At 46.9% G+C, this 20816-nt stretch overlaps 1 protein-coding gene across 2 annotated transcripts in view; it reads right to left on the reverse strand.

The window, feature by feature from the left end:
* Positions 1-20816, reverse strand: part of SDR16C5 (short chain dehydrogenase/reductase family 16C member 5) — a 326953-nt gene that overhangs the window by 209629 nt on the left and 96508 nt on the right. The gene's annotated exons all lie outside the window — the stretch shown is intronic.

A 20816-nucleotide genomic window follows, 5' to 3' on the forward strand; every position in this document is an offset into this window, starting at 1 on the left:
TCAGTAAAGAAGATTGGTCATCTTTTGCTGGTTTATTAATATCAATAACAAGGTAGCCAATAACAATGTAGCCATTTGCTAGCTTGGCCCTGTGTGGGTTCGTATTTGTTGTTGTTCAAATTAGTCATTTTAGAATGGTCGGTAATTATGGTGCAGGGGACACCATAGTCTTCTCACAGGGTGATGGCTTTTGGTGGAGTCAGTTGTTGATTTGCACAAGGTTGTTGGGTGACAATCACATTGGTGGGTGTCACAGATGTGTGTGGGCAGTAATAGTTTACCCCTCCTTTTCTTCTCTCAATTTTGTTGCAGCTATTTACCACTGAGCGCATTTTTGAAGGGCGTCTTGTCATTGATTACTTCGTCATTCACGTAAGGCCCAGAGGAAGACTGTTTGGTGACAGTCGAAACTAGTAATATACTTTAGCCATTCATTGGCATGGTGGACCGTGTAGGACCATAGCACTGCTGCTAGCTGGACACTTTGTTGTGCACTTCTTAGGCATCTAGTTGGCCGTAGTATTTGCGTCCACATATTGGAAGTGGACGTTTGGTTTTGGGCGAGCTATGGTTTTTCCCCGCCCAATTGTGTACACAAGAATTTCTAATGTGGACCATAGGCCTCTGGCTACTTGCCTCTATTGGTTATTAGTTGTCAACTTGTGTTACGCGAGGTTGCTTGCACACATCTAATTGTATAGTTTCATTTTTATATATGTTATTTTACATGTTTGTTGGTTTTTATTTCTTGTAACTAGAATTATCGAATGTGCATTTATTGTAATAAACTTTTTAGCATTTTGTTTTTTAACCACTGTTTATTGCTTAGGTTATGGAGGGTACACCATAAGTTGTTTTGTTAGCGAGTGGATTCTGGGTTTGTCCCCTGCATTATGTACTTAGGACAATACACACTGGTACAAATACAGTGATTGGTATACTCAGGAATATTAGGCATTCATTGCATATATAGGTTTTTTTCCAGCGGTTTTTTGTTTCATGCTTGGCGTTACCACCAACACGAGGAAGATTTCCTCAGATACAAAAGTCACACTCTATCACATTGGGGTCTTTGACTCTTCTCTGGTGGTCAGTGGAATTGGTACTATCGGTGACACGAGGAAGATTTCCTCTGATGCAAAGTTCACTCGTTCTCTTTTCAAAGTCAGGGGACTTATGCCTGCCCCCATTTCCCTATGTGCCGTTAGTCAGTTGCCAGGACCCTCTCATGCCCCCACCGGTCAGCACGCTCTTTCCAGTGCCTTCTGGGATCTTCCTGCCAGACTCCGATCTCTCCTGGGGTCTGCACTTACTGTGTCCTGGTCTTCTGTGGCTTTCAACAGCTTTTCCTTTGCTGCAGCGGACCCACAGCTTTTGGCTCCTTGCAGTGTCGGCACCTGTTACAGACCGCATGGTCCATCTCCTCCTGGAGGCCGTCCTACTGCCTCGCCAGCTTCTTGCAGGGTCTTCTGTTGTCAGACACGCTAGAGACGCATCTCCTCCTCTGACGGCGTTCCGGTCTCTAGCCTTTCGTATTTCCTGCGCCGAAAAGCTTTCACAAACTATGTTGCTTCGGGGATGGCATGACATGGTGTCAAGACCCTCTTCGGTTTTTAAAGTCTTTACCGGTTTCTTTCTTCATGGAAAGCTAAAACGCTCCTGGGTTCTCGGGAGCATACTTCATGCATCTGTGCAGCCTCTTCGTGCCAGTACTTGCCTCCCAGGTATTCTGCATGCTGGTCATATTCTTCTTCGTCTCAGAGAAACTGTCTCACGACCCACAATAATACATCCAAGTACTAGGCATAGAGGTATTATGGGAAGGAGCCATTGGTCTTAGTACTATTGGTTTAGGGTTGTGGTGTTTGATTCTGCCCAGGTGTTCATCGTCCTCCTTGGGGGAGAGCAGGGGAGGTGGAGCCCCTCCAAATGAGATCCTCCTGCATTATACCACCATAAGGGGGACTATCGCGTAGCAGCCTCACCTCCTGGCCCCATGGGAAAGGGCTCCCCCTTGGGGAGAAGTGACAACATCTAGTAAATCGTCACAGTAGTCTTGTACGAAGCCAGGCACAAAGTTAAAATGACAGAAGGCCATGTGTTAAGAGGCGAGTGTGACAGCTACTAAACAGCTAGACAATAGTGTGCCACTGAGTGTGTCCGTCAATATGCCAGATAGCACGGGAACTGCCCGAGGATTTGAGGGCATGGAAGGGAGGTGCAAACATCAAAGGTTTATAATGACAAGTTCCTAGGCAGCTGGCAGTTCTTGTGCTGATGCCTTCATTTTTCATTTTTCATTTCCTTGAATAAAAATACAAACTTTCTATTGAAAAAGAACACATTCCCACAAGGGTCTCTACATCACTGCAGCAGCATGTATCATTTGTGCTTTGCACAGTCAATTCCATTTTAGTCTATAATAGTCTAATGTGCCCCAGCCCCAATTGCATTCCGATATGTGAACATTGGCTATATGCAGGTGCAAGTTAGAAGAGGGAATGTTAAAACAAAAGGTGATCTGGTGTGGGCTTAAAGGGGCGGAAACCCATGCTACAGACGAGAGAAAAGAAGTTGTGTTTTGAAAGCAGGCTCTCATTAGCATCTGAAGGGCCATCTATTCGCCAAGGTACAGATTTTCTGGTTTTCGGAGTTCACCACCAGATAAACGTATGCGGGCTTGTGTAACAATATATGCATCAGTCAGGAAATATGTAAGGTGCATGCTGGGCTTTCATCCCTGGGCCACGATCATCAGACTTGCTTTCTTCCTCAAGAGGTCTCTTCAAGCAGTGTGAACCTTAACAACCCCAAGGCTGTCATGGCTGTGCTGCTGCTCACTTCTCTGCCAAAGCTGACCCACCCCGCAAAGCTTCTGTAGATGGACAGCTGCCAACTGACAGAGCCTCCCACAGGCTCTGCAGCACGGTGCACTCATTAGCCTGCACCAGCTTATCACAGAATACATTGCTGCTGCGCCGTGGCCGGGCTCAACATGCTGCAGCGCCAGGCATGCTGCATGACTGCCAATGCTCCCATCCTCCCGCCATAGGCGGCCTGCTGCCGTCAACAGGCAGGGTGCCCAGGGGCGCCACCGATCCCGAGAAGCAGGGGTCCTCGCTGTGATCGTTCATGTGTGCAGCAGCACTTACACAGGCGCAGACCTCCCACCACAGACTAGCTTCACAGTACCACAGGCAGCAGATGTGCCGCCTTGCAAGGGTCTAGCTCGGGCTTCACATGGACACCATGCTAGAAGCCCTGAGACCCGATTCACCCTAGCTAGGGTCATTTCCAAACCCTGCCAGGCACTACTTGGCTCAGCTGCAAACTGTTCCGCTAGCCAAGACTCCCCAGTTCTAAATTTGTTTGAGGCAAACAGTTTTTTTACGCAAAGATCATAATCTTTCTAGCCCTTGCCATATCACAGACAGCAATTGTATAGCAATGAATACCTATTCACAAACTTCAGAAAGCGTTTTAGGGATGCTGATGGATAGTGGACTAATCATGCAATCAGATGGAAAATGCCCTTTGTTGCCTTCCTACATAGAACTCTCGCAATCACATCCCTGGTTTTATCAATTATAGACTACGCCAAAAACACACCTCTCTGCATATCACCTCACTATACGCCAAAAACACACCTCTCTGCATGCCAGATCACTTTACTATACACCAACAACACACCTCTCTGCATGCCAGATCACTTTACTATACACCAACAACACACCTCTCTGCATGCCAGATCTCGTTACTATAACGCCAACAACACACCTCTCTGCATGCCAGATCTCGTTACTATATGCCAACACATCTCTCTGCATTCCAGATCTCGTTCCTATACGCCAACAACACACATCTCTGCATGCCACATCACCTTTCTATATGCCAACAACAAGCCTCTCTGCATGCCAGATCTCGTTACTATATGCCAACAACACATCTCTTTGCATGCCAGATCTCGTTACTGTATGCCAACAACACACCTCTCTGCATGCCACATCACCTTTCTATATGCCAACAACAAGCCTCTCTGCATGCCAGATCTCGTTACTATACGCCAACAACACACCTCTCTGCATGCCAGATCTTGTTGCTATACGCCAACAACACAGCTCTGTGCATGCCAGATCTCGTAACTTTATGCCAACAACACACCTCTGTGCATGCCAGATCATCATACTATGAAACTAAAGGGCATCCAGAGCACAGCCACAAACCCATTACTCATACTACAGAGGAGGAAAACCCATCACATCAGCTGTAAGATCGCTGCACTGGATACCAGTCAGGAAAATACATTTCGTAAGCACTATTAAGTGCTCACTGGGATCTTCTGGAGATGGGAATCAAATGTATCCAAGGACAAATCGTCCCATACCAACCGAAAAGAACTCTCCTCCAAAAGGGAATTATTTGCACAATCAAGATCAGTTTATGTCACTGAAAACAAAAAAGATTTGGTTTTTCAAGACATCTTACCCAACCAAGACCCACTATCAAGTTACAAACAGTGTTCACACCAAGGCATCACCTTTACAGTATCACAATGACAGAACCTTAACACAGCAGCCAAACCATCAAGAAAACTCGCACTGGTCGTAGCCTTCCACTTCGGGACGACCACACTTAATTAACTGCATTCGAACATGTCGCCATTACGGCAGCCCACCGACAAAAGCTGGGCAAAGCATAGAGCCACATGACTACATTGTATATCCCCCACTAGACTACACACAACTGAGCCACGATTATGCTAGTGCACTCAGAGCAGGATTTAACAAACCATCAAGGACCTCATAACAAATTGAAATGTCACTCTCCAGACTACATCACTGGCTGATCGGCATGCCATGCAGGCACATTTCAGCAGCCCAACCATGAAGCAGGGCATAGCACCTACTGACCGGGCAATCTCACAAAGGGAAGGGACCAGTGCGCAAGACATTCAACAGTACGTCCAGCCCCTACTGGAATTCCGTTCATTCGTGTCCGGATGTAACCCATGTCATTGTGCTCCTGCTTATCACAGTATGACCATGCAGATGTTTAGGACTCTGCCTTAGTAACTTACCCTCTGGCTGTCCCTCCTGTGAGCTCTCGCCTAGAACCACTTTGACCAACCATTTAGCTAGTAGCCATGCCTGCCAGCTCCATACGTCTTCTCTCTTGCCCGCATTTCCCACTCGGATTCAGGGCACTTCGCTGCTGCATGTTGTCTGCTGCCAAAGACCCCAGTCGTCACTAGAGTGCCCTAGGACACCTGACCTTGACTGAAGGGCAAAACCACAAAGATGGAGCCAGGACCATACTACATGGATGCTCCAGGTTGCCCATAGGACCATCACTAACCTCTCTGCATACTATCATTCGGAACCCTTGCATTCAAAACACACTCAAAGCATTCTATCTGCTTAATACCTGAGCCACTCATACACTACTTCCAAATGATATCAAACAGCAGAATGCCACACCTCTTAACCCAACCTGGATCTCAACCGAGCCAAGGCATCCTAGCACCACAAGGACACAAATCTCTAATTTGTACACGAATGCCTCAATGCCCTTGCCACAAAAAAAACAGAAACAGACCCACACACAGTACCCGCGTACTTCCAGACTGCACGCACGCATCAACCCAAGACGTATGCAACCTGCCCATTTTCCTCTCTCCCCACTAACCTAATTCACACCCCTCTCTATAAGGTCTGTCAGAGCACCAGGATACCATGCATGTGTCAGCAGCCGGATCTATAAAAAACAATAACGTAACAAGTCTGCAGCAAATGAGGCAGTTTAACTCATGCCTGACTAAACATCCACTTAACACACCACACGCCTGCCTAGCCCCACCCTGCCTATCCAACCACGCAGCCCCCCCACGGCACCCCCGCCTAGTCACCCACTCGCCATTACCCCACTCATGCCTGCCGAACCAGACACCCACCCAGACACAAACCAAATACGCCTGGTTACTCACCTGCCAAAATTGTGCCTATTTATTAAAAATGTTGTAAACAATGTCAAACACAGAAACTGTGGTGTTTGCTCATTCTTGTTTTTTTTAATGGTCTCCCTGCATGCTGGTTCAGAAGATTACGTGTTATATGTCTGTCACGGGGCAGCAGCAGAAAGGATGGCATCAGAGGTGGCTTAGGAGTATTGACAAGCATTGGCAAAGCCAACAATGTTGGCTTTGGTGTAGTCATGGGATCAGAATTTGCCATGCACTGCCATAATAGCATCAACTGGACATAAGATGGCTATACTTGTGTTAGTATCTAGACCCATTATGGCAGTGCCTTGCAAATGCCTATCTAATGCCAATACAAAACTCAAGCTATTTGCTTTGCCAATGCTTCTTTTTAACAGGAATTCAGTCCAAGAGCAGGTGCAAGGACACATCTGTTGCTTATAGATCAAATGTATGATGGCACACTTGGTTAAGGAAACCGCTAATTCAAAGAGATCCTAGTGGGTTATGTTTTAGGTAGGGAGGGGCAAAAAGTGGGTGGGAATGGCATAAAATCAGTGGGCACAAAGAAACACCGATGGGATGATCTTCACTTACCATGACAATAGTTTTGGTTTATGGGGCGTGCTTACAGCACCAACAGTCAAAACTAAAAAAGTGTCATCTTTGTGTGTAGCGCTTCAAAATCCCAATCGCAAAATGGATGCAGAATACATGATGGCATACAATGTAAACAAAAAAGAAAAGGGCATGGTGGTGTGCCGTACAAATACTGGCATTAACATAGGTCAGCAAATATTAAAAGGACATTGTAACAGATGAAGGTATGCCTGAATGTATGTAATTACCCGCATATATAATGATGTGTTATTTATATAGCGCCTTAATCCAAAGCGCTTTACAGAGCACATATTTACATACAATATCACCCAACCGAAATTGGTACTATATGCCTGCTCCAATTCCAATATATGTCTGATCCAATTCCCTAGCCTTGTTCCCAAATGGAAAAAAAAGAAACAAAAAACAAAAAGAAAACCCAACCTATTGCTAAATAATGCTGCAAAACGGCTACCGAATGTTCATTAATATGTCCCTGCTCAGCAGCTCTTTTTCGGGGCAAAACAGAGGCGTAGACAGTGTAGGGCCTGAGTGGGCAAGGTCCACCCAAAATGTCTAAGTGCCCACTCAGCAGCACTTACCAGTAATCTTCATTATGCCCAGGGTCCTACTCTTCCTTGTCCCAGTCTAGACAAATGAGGTGTCCCACCTACCCGAGTGAGGCACTACCCCCTGCCTTCCTGCAGGACAAGAGTAGGCCAAATCCACCCAACGTCCTGATATTATACCAAGACCTAGACCAAGCCCACCTCTTGGAGTGGGGGGATAGGGGAGGGCGTAAGAGGCGGGAAGCAGTACTGGGACGAGGAAGAGTAGGGCTCGGGGTAATGAAGACTGCCGGTAAGTAAATCGGGTCATTACCCCCTTGTCCCTCTTCCTCGTCCCAGTCCAGACAAATGAGGAGTTAGCAAGCAAGTTAAACTTTATTAACACACCAAGTAAAGTTTATGGAACGTTACCCAAAACCGCAGAGCCAAACAGTGCACCCTCCCTAGGGACCGACCACGTTGCGGCCCGTCAGATGTCCCCAATGGACACCACGAACAGCAGCCCAAGAAGAGTGGACCTACCCTGGACACCACCCGGTGGGACAGACCCTGCTAGGTTATAACACATGGACATTGTGAGTTTGACCCCACTGGCTAATTTAAGCCACTAAAGATTTAGAATTCGCCCATCCAGGCCCAAAGGACACAAGGAGAATCACAGGAGAGGACCGAAGCAGTTTGACCCAAATAAAACCAGACCGCCCAGCCCACAAGAAGGGGACTAAGGGAAGGATCCAGGGAACAGGAGTCCTCAGATAACATGGAAGGGAGGACCAGGTCCTTATTAAAATGGAAGGAGGAAACCACCTTCGGCTGAAAATCCAGAGTGGGCAGAGAACCAACCACTCAGGTAAATAAAGAAGGTACGGGGCTACATGGAAGCTGCCCCAACTCACCCAGCCTGCGGGCTGGGAACAGCAAGAAAAAACATGGTCTTCAACGTGAGACTCTTCATGGAGCTGTCCTACATGGGCTCAAAGGGGGGCAGGGAGAGACGGGACAGCACAAAGGGAAGATGCCAGGCAGGGCAAGGAGGCTTGATGAGAGGCCGGGCCCTGGAGAAATTCCTAAACAGGCGAAGATGTCATTGTGACCAATACCACCCTAGGGGTCCCGGAAGGCCCCAGCTGTGCCCTGAGGGTGGACACAGCAAGGCCTAAGTGGAAGACCTCATACAGGAAGTCCAAAATGGACCATGGAGTGCAGGAAAGGGGGAGAAGGTTGTGATGCAGGCACCAATCCGAAAAGGACTGCCAGTGTTTACCATATGCCCCAAGGGTGGAGGGGAAGCTACACCTGTGGACCTCAACTGCCAACCCCAGGGACATCCCCACCCTCATGAGACCCATCAATTCAACCTCCATACCTTTAGACTGAGGGCCAGAGAGCCTACCGGAGGGCCCCGGGAGAGCTGGGAGGGCTAAGGAGTCAGAGGAAGAGACCAAGGGGATTCCAAGGCCAACTCCCGAATCATGGGGAACACAACCTCCTGGGACAAGCAGGAGCCACCAGAATCTCAGAAACCCCCTCCTTCTGGACTCGGAGCAGGAACCGGGAAAGAAGAGCAATCGGGGGAAAGATGTAAAGAAGACCCCTGGGCCAAGGAATGAAGAGGGTGTCCTGATCCAAGACCCCTGGTCCCACTCACAAGTGCTGTAACATGGTAGTAGGTGCACCGAGCTGGACGCAAAACAGATCATTGAACGGAGTCCCAAACCTCCTGCACAGGGCTCTTAAGGCATCCTGCGAGAGGCAAATACAGTTGAGACGGGAAGTGCCTGCTGAGGGCACCTACGGTCACATGCAGCAGGTAGACTGCCTCCCAAGCCATGAGGCAAGCCACCCACCTCGAAGAGCGAAAGGACGACGACCGACGTTGCTGCAGGGTACCCAGTGAACGTGCCATCTCTGTGACCGTCTTGACAAATATGTTTTCTCTGTGAAATGGCATGTCCAACACCTTAGACTGAACGTCCGTCCTGAAGGAATCCGGTGTGCACAATGTACACCGACACCGTGATGGCGTGGTCGGAGGCCACTTCCCCCCTTCTGGAAAAGCTCAAGAGCTTCTGTCTTCTTGTCGTCAGCTAGAACGTCCAGAATAGGGGCCCAGCTTATACCATAGTTTCCGGTCAAAGCGGTACAAAATGGCCAGGGCATTAGCAGTCTTAATGGTGCTGGCAACTGTATAGATAATCCTCTTTCCCATAGCATCCAGTTTCTTCCCCTCCCGATCCGGCGGTACCATGGACGAGGACAATGGGTTTGCAGAGCGTTTCCTGTCTGCGGCCGAGATCACAGAATCCGGTGAAGGCTGGGAGCTTAGGCTCTTGGGAGCTGAGTCAGGACCATGTATTTCTTCTTCATCCTGTCCCACTTGGGTGGGGCGGTGCTCAGATTCTTCAACAGAGCTAGACCTTCATCCCAGATATCATCCAACAAGGGGACGGACATGCTGGTCTTCCATCTGAACTCACAACGTTGATAAAGAAAACCGTACTTTTAAGTCTCCTCAGGAACCAGTTGGAAAGGTTCAGAGGCCCTGGACATCGAGTGGAAGAAGCTAACCTCATCCGGAGGAGAGGCCCTGCGTGGGTCATCCGCGCCTGCTGGCTCTATGTCCGCCAGCACAAAGTCATCAGCCTTGTCGGTGTCCGTTGCCGTAGTCGCCGTATATGTGCTTGTGTCTGTGTGCGTGGCAGAATCTGCTGTTTGAGTCAACTCCTGAGGAGGAGGTGGTGGTGGTGGTGGTGTCAGTTGGAGCCTTGGACCACTAGGGTCCTTTGACTTGCGCTTGTGATGAGGCAGGCTTCCGGGAAGCGATCTCGAGAGACTACTAGAAGGAGCAGGGCCCGGTGTGGGTGGCAGTCTCTGCTGAATTTCTGATACTAAAATGTGCAGCGTCGTCAGAATGTCCAAAAACACGTCCCTGGGCTGAGGAGTAGGATGAATGAGAGGGGGGGGGGGGCTGGTGTGCCTCTTCTGGCGAGGTAGACTATAGGGAGCACCTCGACGTGACCCACCTTCCTATAAGGGTCCCAGTCCCCCTTCGTAGTCCAAATAGTAGCTTGGGCATGTTGTCATCCCCCTCATCAGAGCTAGTATAACTTTGCACCAGTCTCTCCAGTTTAGCCCCTTGTTCTGTACCCCTCTTAGGGTGGGGGGGGGGCGGCTGCTGTCCCCATTCCATGGGCATTCGCCGAAGCCATGGCAGCTGCTTCACGCATAAGCGGACTGGCATAAACTGACTGGATTTTGTCATTGGGTGGGTCACCGATCTGTAGTGGCAGACTAGACCGCTCTTAAAAATCCACTGTGAATCTCCTGATCTTATTTTCTTGGTCAAAATACTGAGCCCGTTGGGTGTGCCTTCCACACCACTAATGGTTTTCCTCTGCTGACCTTGCTCCCGCTTTCCTTTGTTCCTCCTGCCTGCGCGATCCCATGTAGGTTCAAGTCAGTGGGCTTTATGGGGTGAATAGATTATCACGGCTGCATTGAGTCAGTGGCAGCCGCCTGCCACCAGGCCTGTGCTTGGGGCCGGTTTAACCCGATGGTGGCATACAAGTTTGTTCATCAAATCTACCACCTACCATTAGGCGCTGGTAGGCCGCAGTGTATTAAGCCCCAGAGAAGATTAAGATGACAAATGAGCCTTTTTTATGATGCTCAGCACGCCTCTATATTTGACACGTACTGCGATGTGTGCTGCTGTGGGCACCAGCGCCCAGCAAAGCAGGATGCTGCCCAGGCCAGTCTGAGCTATAACTATCCGGGCTCACCTGCCAACGTATCTGTGCTGGAGCCAACAGTTCAACTTTATTGTAAAAGGATGTCATAGGGGGTGCATATAAACTCACCTGCACAGTCATCCCTGTGTAAAAGGCACCGCCCGCGTCCAGCACCTTATTTACTGTTAAAACAAAGTTTGGGTTGTGAACTCAACCCAATAAAAAACATCCCACCTGCACTCGGGCCATGCTTGGAGATGTTGACACTCTAAAATGTCCCACTTGAAGCTGGATGCTGCAGAACTGCTGGTGGGGGGGCAACAGAGCTCTCGAGTTCCACTTCAATTCCCAAAATCTAGACAGATGTGTTTACTGAGTGAGGCATGGTATTTATAAAAGCATACAAAGGCAGCTTCTATCAATCTTGCCAAAAGGTAAGGCCGCTTTACAGCCTGCATTCAGTTACCATGCCTGGAGTAATTCCTTATTGTGCCTTCCCAACATGTGCAGCAAGAAACCATGGCCATGCCAGTTTGCATGGGGTAAAAGCCTGGCACAAATCTTTACAGACGTGGGTCCCCCAGTCTGCTGTCCTGCGCCTAGACACCCAAGCTGCTTCCCACTGAGGTTGAGACATGTCTGGGGATGTATAGGCTTCGAGAACACGGGTTGCCAAAGAGGACAACTGCCCCCCTTACTTCTGCAGCAACATGAGCGGAGCAACTTTGCTCTCATAGATATGTTACACGTTTCCTCTGCCGACTACTCCCAAAGCACACATTGTCACCGCTGCAGTAGATAAAACAGGCTTGGCCTTTAAGCCACGTACACAAACTGCACTTTTAAATGCACTGTTTTTCAACAATGTCAGGAATCCGCCTGCCATTCTGAATTCTGGGGCAGTTCCCAAAGCAGAAAGTTGCAACGTGGCAGAGCAGATTATGCGACTGTTGCTGCAATATTATATGTTGGGAGAAACCTACATAACTGTTGGGGGTGAGGTAAGGAGATGGGAACGCTGATTTACTTATATATACTTTTATTTCATAAATATAACAATATGCAAGGTTATGGTGAGGAGCAAGAAGGCAGTATAAGAGGCCCCACCGACTGCTAACTCCAACCGCTTTGATGTCCTTTGAATCGTGTCCGTGTTCTCTATTGCACGAAAGGCGCGTGTCACAATTCTAAGCACAGATGGATCACGAGCTGAGACATCCACGAGCTGAGTCTCGTGGCAGAGTCTTGTGATGTCAGGAAAGGAAAATGCACAATACTACACATCTCCCTTCCCTAGCCTTCTTCTGTTTGGCAAAAGTAACCTCACAATTCTCCATCTTCCTTGCCTCACACAAAGTCTTTCATATGGTCAGGTCTGCAGATGAACCTTCCTGTTCTTGACATGTGTGAGGAATCCGATTTAGGTTTTGGCAAGGAAAATTCTGACAGCCCTTTCTTATTCATCACTCTTTCGATACATCTCGCATTCTCTTCAGAATTCTCACTACTACGCACAATTTTCTCATCTCTATACACATGGTTATTTGGTGTACTTACTCTACATGGATTTATCACACACACCCTTTCCATGTTCCAGACTCTTCCATCCTCAACCTTCAACTACGTCCACTGGTTTCGACCATTTAAACGGTCCATTTCTCAGCACAGGGGGAAGTTTAATTCTTACCAGTCCTCCTACCGTTGGAGTTTCTCTCACTTTTATTCCACGTAAAGAGTTGTCGTGAGTACGCTTGTTCCTCAATTGAGTACTCCTAATGTTCCCACATTGTGTATAGGCGCTATATAAATAAACAATCATATCATATCATACTTCCCCTTTCCTCACAACAGTCACTCTCTCCATCCAAGATGGGGTTAACTTGGCGTTTGCTCTCCGTCCCCCTACTTAACTCAAATGGAGACAAACCCGTCGTACAATTTGGGGTGAAACGGTGAGCAATGATCTTCTCTCTGACTGTTTCCTCCCATTTCAATCCATTTGCCCAAGCCCAACGAATGGCGTCTGAGTATTTTGTTAAATCGCTCAACTACTCCATTCGTCTGTGGGTGATATATGGCCCTTCTTTTGTGTATAATAGAATTCCTAGTACAGAATTCTTGCATTTCCTTAGAACGAAATTTAACACCATCATCATCATGATGCTTTTCGGGAAACCTTTTCTTGCAAAAACCTCAGACAAGAATTCAGTGACTATTTTTGCAGTCATGCACGGCTTAATCAGAACCTCCACCCACCTGGTTAAAAGGTCAATGACTACTAGACAAAATTGTTGTTTGCCATCACTATGGATTGGGCCCAAAATATCAATGCCCAATTCATCCCAAACCTTCCCTGGAATGTTCGTCACCACCATGGGATATCTCACATTCATACATGCCCTGTCACTCTCACTGCAAAGGATACAGTCTCGGATGACTCCATCTGTAGATCACATCCTGGCCACCAAAAATCTTCACGTATTCTTTGTTTCGACTTTACTATCCCTTGATGGCCCTCATGTCCCAATTCGATAACTCTTTGACAAAGGCCTGCGGGGGGAATCATTCGGTCACCTCTCATGACTCTGTCATTCTCCACATTGAGTTAATTTGCAAGTCTCCAAAAATCCATAAGACCAAGTTCTTCAAACTCTGTTTTCTTTAAGGAGTCACCATTTTGAACTATTTGTTTCAACCACATCATCAGAACATCTTGCTTCTCTGCTTCTTCCCATTCTTTCTTAGATATGGACATAGTTTCTATATTTAGAACAACTTCAGAGTCTGTTTCATTTCCATCGTTAATCTCCGAAATGTTGGTAAGACGAGATCGACAATCGGCAGCACGATTTCTCACGCCTGGTACATATCGTACTGTGCAGTTATACTCCTGTAAAAGTATGACCCATCTTCTTATACGATTGGACACATTATCCAATCCTTTGTTCATGATAACATGGATTATCGGTTTGTGATCAGTGAAAATTCCACTTCTACACCCCAAATGAAATTTCTGAATTTTTCTGCCGCCCATTTGATGGCTAAAGTCTCCTTTTCTATGGCAGCATACGACTTTTCTGCACCCTTTAACAATCTTGATGCGAAGGCAATCAAAACTTCCTTCCCGTCAACTTCTTGGGTGACAACTGCTCCAAGACCTAGGTTACTGGCATCTGTGGTAATTATGGTTCTCTTCCCATTTCTGAAGTTCTTCAATGATGGCGCTCTACTTAGTTCTAATTTGATCATCTCAAATTCTTCTTCGCACTCAATGTTCCATTCCAATGCTTTCCTCTTTAAAAGTTCCCGGAGCGGAATTGTATGAATAGCAAAATCTCTTTTGAATTTCGAATAGTATTCCGCCATTCCAATGAAAGTACGCACTTCCTCTTTAGACTTGGGTCTAGGCATGTTCTTTATAGCGTCAGCTAATTGCTTCTTTGGCTGTATACCCTCAGCTGAGATTGTATGCCCAAGATATTCAATTTCATGACGGTTAATGTTACATATTTCTTTACTTAGAGTCATGCCCGCCTCATACAACATCTTGCATACATATTGCAATCTTTCATCATTTTCTTTCTGGTCCATAGCATGTATTAATATGTCATCCTGGAAGCAAAGGATACCTTGATCTCCTTCGAAAAGTTTGTGCATAATCTTTTGAAAAACCGAGGCAGCAGACACTAGCCCGAAAGGTAGTCTTTTATATTGGTATAAACCATCTGGTGTAATAAATGCTGTCATTTTCTTGGAGTCCTTGTGTAGCCTCACTTGATGGTATGCCGAAGTCAGGTCAAGAGTGGAAAAATACCTCGACGGTCCTATTGTGGACACAATGTCTTGTATATTAGGAAGTGGGTGCCTGTCGGGGGCCACGCACTTGTTAAGTTCTCGCATGTCCACACATATTCTTAGTTTTCCAGATTTCTTCCTGAGGACAACCAAAGGTGAAACCCACTCACTAGCATCTATTCCTTCAATGATACCTTGGTCTTCTAGAGTTTTGATTTTCTTTCTTACCTCTTCCCTCTTAGAAAGTAGAACGTTGCGTAATTTTTGTGCCACAGGAATATGACCCGGTTTCATCTTAATTTCATGTGTGAATCCGTGAAGACATCCAATTTCATTTCTGAAAACACCATTCATCACTTCATCAACTTCCTTGGTCTTCTTGAACTCTTTGGGTGCCCTGGTACCATTTTCAACTGAAAGTACTGATTCACTTACACAGGCATCTAATTTCACCTTGAGTTTGCTCTGATGGGTCCAACTTAAAGGTGTTCTTCCCGCTTTCGTAATGTATATTTTTCCATTTGCTTTTCTATCTTTGAATTTGAGTGTACCCCAGAACCACCCAATGATGTCTATTTTGTCTCCTCCATAAACTATGGGTTTTATGTCTGGCTCATGTAAATATTCATGTTTATTCCTGTTCCATAGGTTCTGTGGTACAAGAGTGTACTTGGCAACTGAATCAATCATGTGCATGTTAATTCCATCGACACATACATTGGCCTTGGGACTCTACATCTCTTCCTCATTCTCTTCGTCCGTTATGACAAAAACACATTCTTCACCGTCTTCATCACTACAAACATGATTTCCTATCCAATTCCTCGAGGTATTTTGAACCCTGCAACACCTGGCATAATGGCCTTTGTCTTTGCATTTGCCACAAATGATTCTGAGAGCAGGACAATCTGGGTTATCCGCCCTGTGGTCTGTGCTTTCACATCTGAAACATCTGCTAGTGTTCTTTCTCCTTGAGTCATTTTCTTGTCTGCGTGGACTCCTTCTCGTCACATTTGTATTTTGCATTTTAGGAAGTATCTTGTTCCTTCTATCTTCATTCCATGGCGGTCTGCGAGTCCTCTCCGGTTTGCGTCTTCTATTCGCTATTTCTGCCACCTGAGATATTGATTCATTATTTTTATTGGCATTTGTCATTGTGATATTATCTTTTGGAGTTTAATTTTTGATCTCAACTGTTTGCATTCTGCTTTCCAATTCTTTAACGCATCTTTCAGTGTGCTCGACTTTTGGCCACACGTAGAACCATGTCTAGAGGTGGATCATCTTCAGCCCATAACCTTTCCCTCACCTTACTACTTCTACACTCCAGCATAAATTGATCTCTCAGCCTTTCGTCCAACTGTGCGTTAAAATTGCATGCTCTGGCTAATTTCCTTAAGCCAGTTATGTATTCTTCAACGCTTTCCCCCTCTTATTGCACTCTCTTCCCAAATTCGTAACGTTCCAGGATTGGGCTTATTTTCTTATCATAATGTTTACTCATTTTTCTTACAGAGCGTTCATATTCATTCAGTTCAACATCTTCATCAGGAAGCAATTCCAGTAAATCCTCAAATTTTTCCTGCCTAGCTGGGCCAAGACAATGTAACAATAAAGATTTCCTTTTCTCCACACTGCAATTCTTGCCACATACTACTCCCGCATAGTGTTCGAATGACCTGATCCATCTTTTCCAAGGTGTTGCTGGCTCCCCAACCTCCGATAGGAAAAACATAGGTGGAGGTACACTACTGAAAGGCATATTTAGTTCTGCAGTCTCCTATTTGGAGTGTGAACATTTTGAGGGTGCAGATGTGGCCAGTGCTTAAAGGATACGAGAGCAGTATTTTATTTACTCAATTTCAGTTTCATATCTTTACTTTAATTTGCAGCAGGATGTCAGCGTCATTCACATTTATTGACCCTGTGAAGTGGTTTAGTCGAACACTGCGGTTTAAAATGCAGGATAATTGCTTGCTTCAAACCTCTCAGTCCGCAGTGAAAATTATGTGTAAGGTGGTCAAATTGAATGAGGAAAGCACATCATGGCAGACAGTAGTGTATTTTGCTTATCCCAATTATCCCTTGTGCTTCCTTTAGCTTTTTATTGTATCTTGCCTTTCTCCTTTTGTACAATTTGCTGGCCACCGTTTATTCAATCCTCCTTACCCATCTATACTGAGGTTACCAGTAGGATGGGGCTCATATATCGAATATTACGGTAATTGCGTAGTGAAACGTTGTGAGGGAAACATGAGAAAGGAATAATAACGGATGTAATCCCAGGAAGGGCAACAAGGCTGAAGACGTGAATGAGGCTTGGGTAGGGCGGGCAGGCGAGCACAATACAGCCGGGCACACTTACTTGAGTCGGTGGCTGCTGCAACGTTCATATGAACGGAGCAGCATGGCAGAGGCAGGCAATTACATAGGTGAGCCGAGCGGGTGAGGTAAGGAGATGGGAACGCTGATTTACTTTTATATATACTTTTATTTCATAAATATAACAATATGCAAGGTTATGGTGAGGAGCAAGAAGGCAGCATAAGAGGCCCCACCGACTGCTAACTCCAACCACTCTGATGTCCTTTGAATCCTGTCCGTGTTTTCTATTGCACGGAAGGCGCGTGTCACAATTCTAACGACAGATGGATCACGAGCTGAGACATCCACGAGCTGGGTCACGTGGCAGAGTCTCGTGATGTCAGGAAAGGAAAATGCACAATACTACAATAACCTTTAGGAAGTTTCATATTCTTCAGAGAAACCTATAAATCCGTAAAATATTTCAGATTCCTTCTGTAAAATGTGCTGTAAGATGCAGTTTCCACCTGGGAAGGGGGTCGAGCCTGATTGCCTGTTCATATTCACCCGCGGGCAGGCGAGGTATATGTAACCCCTGTAGTGAAAGTCAAAAGTAGGCACCCATGTCTGGGGTTGCTTGGGATCCTATGTAGAAGAGATGTGATCTAGCACTTCAGTCTAGACTCCCCTTTTGGGGGTTAGATCAAGCATGCTTTGCATATAGTCTGCCATTTGGCATTAGCATGGCAGTCTGAAAAATATGATGGTCTGGAGCGTTGCCCATAGATATTGCCTGTGGTTACAATTAATTCATGACCTTCCAGCCAGGGTCGGACTGGGGCATACAATTGTCTCAGGTAGTAATGAAAATGTGGGCCACAACAGCCCCCCCCCCACCAGGGGGAAAATCTCCACGTTGTATAGACTCCTGGAAAGGTCAAACCCGGAAGAGAAGGAGAGATACATGGCCAACTGGGGAAAAGACCTGGGACGCCCCCTGGATCCATCAACCTGGAATAGAATATGGACAAGGCTTCACAAAAGCACCCAATGCATCACCAACAGGGAGGGAAGGTATAAGGTGTGCTACAGATATTATATCACTCCAGTACAGCTGCATAAATCTGGCTCTGCCCCCTCCCCGAACTGTTGGAGAGGATGCCCCCTGGAGGGTACACTCTGGAGGGTACACTCTTCCACCTCCTCTGGGAATGCCCAAAAGCAAGAAGCTACAGGAGGGGTGTACTGAACCATATCCAATCGATTACTGGACTCTATATTGCTTGGTACCCCGGGATTGTCCTGCTGGGGGATACAGGGGATGGGGACCTACCCCTATCGGGCAATATAGCCTGCCTATATACTCAATTACTAACAGCAGCCAAGATAGCCCTAGCGAGACTTTGAAAGCATCCTGAAGGACCCTCCATACCACTATGGTGGTCTAAGTGCTGGGACATTGTTACACCGGACAAGGTCACAGCTCTCCGTTTGGGTAATATAAACCCTTTCAGAAATACATGGGCCCCCTTTATGGACTATGCAGAGCGCTTCCCTGGGCTCACACATAGACCCCCAATTACCTGTTGGTTGGACTGACCTATGCGGCTAGGAACTACTACCACACAAGGATCACATCCCCCTTGAGAGGGCGAGTCCCCCACCCCCAGCCTCCGAACAATCCGAGCGTCCATACCGATAATGAGCTGTGCCATACTATGTCTTGCAAATGCTTATGTCTGTTGTTTTACCATGTTTAAAAAACCCAATAAAACACCTGCCCACAGCTGCAAATGGCTAGTGTTAGTAAGAATTTCATTTAGGTGTAATTTCCCCTTCATTTTTCCCTCCCCCAAACATTTTGCTTGGCTATCCTATCTTGACTTTTTCCAGTAGAGTTTCTTGGTAACTTTTTAGCAGTGCACAATGTGCCTTTCAGTACCGTGCACTGGGATCCTCTTGTTTTATGGCCCTAGACACCCTCAAAGGATTTTTTGGTGATTGTAGAAATGTGCCAGTGACGAACTGGTGGCAGTAGTTACTTTTTATAAATATTTTACTTATTTTTTACTGAATCACAATGTGTTTACCGTGTTTGTTCAAGACTGTGGCCAGGTCTTAAAATGGCCTAGCCACAAAAGTCTTTTGTACTGTCCCATGGCCATTTTGTCCCTTGCCTTCACCCAGGTCGAGTAACCCGGGTTTTCCTTATTTGGACATCTACTTCGCTGGCCTCTGCCTGGCACGTGTGTGTGCCCAGCAAGAGGGTTGGGACTGTCTGGTCCCAATCCACACTACTGGTGCCAAGATGTCTGGAGAGTCTGAATGACAGGGACCACCGTGGACCGTGATTGGACCATGATTGGAATGCCTGCATGAGAGCAGATCTTCGATTGGAAGTCCTCGATTTTGGCACAAAGCCAATCTTGGACACTAGTAGGGGCTCCGATTCGATCACCTGAGTTCTCACTGAACAACAGAAGGAGCCAAGCCTCCTGCATGAAGAAACGTACTAGTGAAACTGACAGAGATGCTTTGGAAGATTTTGGCGCCCTTTGCTCTCTGCTGTCCCGTCAGACTCCTGCTTTCTTCATCGATCAAGAAGTCCTGCCAAGGTGCTTACCCCCTTTGGAGTAATGGGAACAACTGCTCTCGGCGCCCCCTGCTTACCCACCGAATGAGCCCCTTCGGAAGTGTTCCTGGGCCATCCAGTGAACTGTCCATCTCTACCCCAGGGTATCCTGCAGAATCCCCATCGTCGCAAGTGGAAGCCTGAGACTTGGGACACTGCCTGCTTGTGGTCTGTGCACTCTCCTGCCACATTTTGCAGGCCTAACTCCTCTGGGTCCCGAATTAGTACGCGACACGCATTTGTGATTTTCGCATCGCTACCCGTTGGTGTCGGTCGCCGTTTGCGTCTTGCGGTACTGCTCTCCAGTGCCCGCGGCGGCTTCGGGGATGTGGTTGCCCGGGGACCAGCAACCGGCTTTGCTGGTCTCCTGGGTTCTTCCGCCTCGGTGCCGTTAGTGGCCGGTAGGGGAGGATTACACTCCTGGTTGGACCAACAATCGCCATCAACTATGCAGACATACCGATACGGCAAAATTGTTTCCAATGTCTTGCCTATTCGTTTTAGACACCGCAAATAATAAAGAAGTGGGTCCTCCATTGCAACCGCACACTTACTTGTTAAAACGGGAGAATCGATCTCCACACTAACGGAGACGCCCGCCCTGATACAGACAAGGCGGTTTATTAAGGTAATTACAATAAAGACCATATGATGCAACTAACTTTTGGTAATATGCAATAGTAGATATACAATAGTAGACTGGCAACAGATAGAAATAGGACTAGGCTGTATACAGCACAGCTAATTGGTGTTTGCACTATGTTCTCTGCATGCAACAGGGACACCAACAGTAGAACCCACATGAAGGACAGTGGGGGACAAAATTGGCTGCATTGGTTTAGACGATTGATGTGCGGTCCACTTTTGGGGGACGGTGCCTATGTATCCGTACAAAACGGAGGTGCATTCCAGCTAAGCTCTGCTTGTCTTCTACACGTTGGTAAAGGCATATTTTCCTGATGTTTGAATAATTTATTGTAGGTAAGCACACAAATGGGAGACATTGGATAACCAATTGCAGCCATAAACTGTTCCTGTACGTTTTTGGGGAGGTTATGACACTCAAAGACACAGATATCTATTAAGAATTGGCCTTTTTGAGTCCCATTTGTGTCTTTTCCATTATGCACATGGTCCTCTGTATGTGCTTTCCCAGGTAGGGGGGAGTCCGTCCGGTGTGTGGCAGTGGTACCAGCACAACCCTTCTG

Source organism: Ambystoma mexicanum, chromosome 5q (genome assembly GCF_040938575.1).
Source record: "Ambystoma mexicanum isolate Mex_15411 chromosome 5q, UKY_AmexF1_1, whole genome shotgun sequence".
Classification (NCBI taxonomy): domain Eukaryota; kingdom Metazoa; phylum Chordata; class Amphibia; order Caudata; family Ambystomatidae; genus Ambystoma; species Ambystoma mexicanum.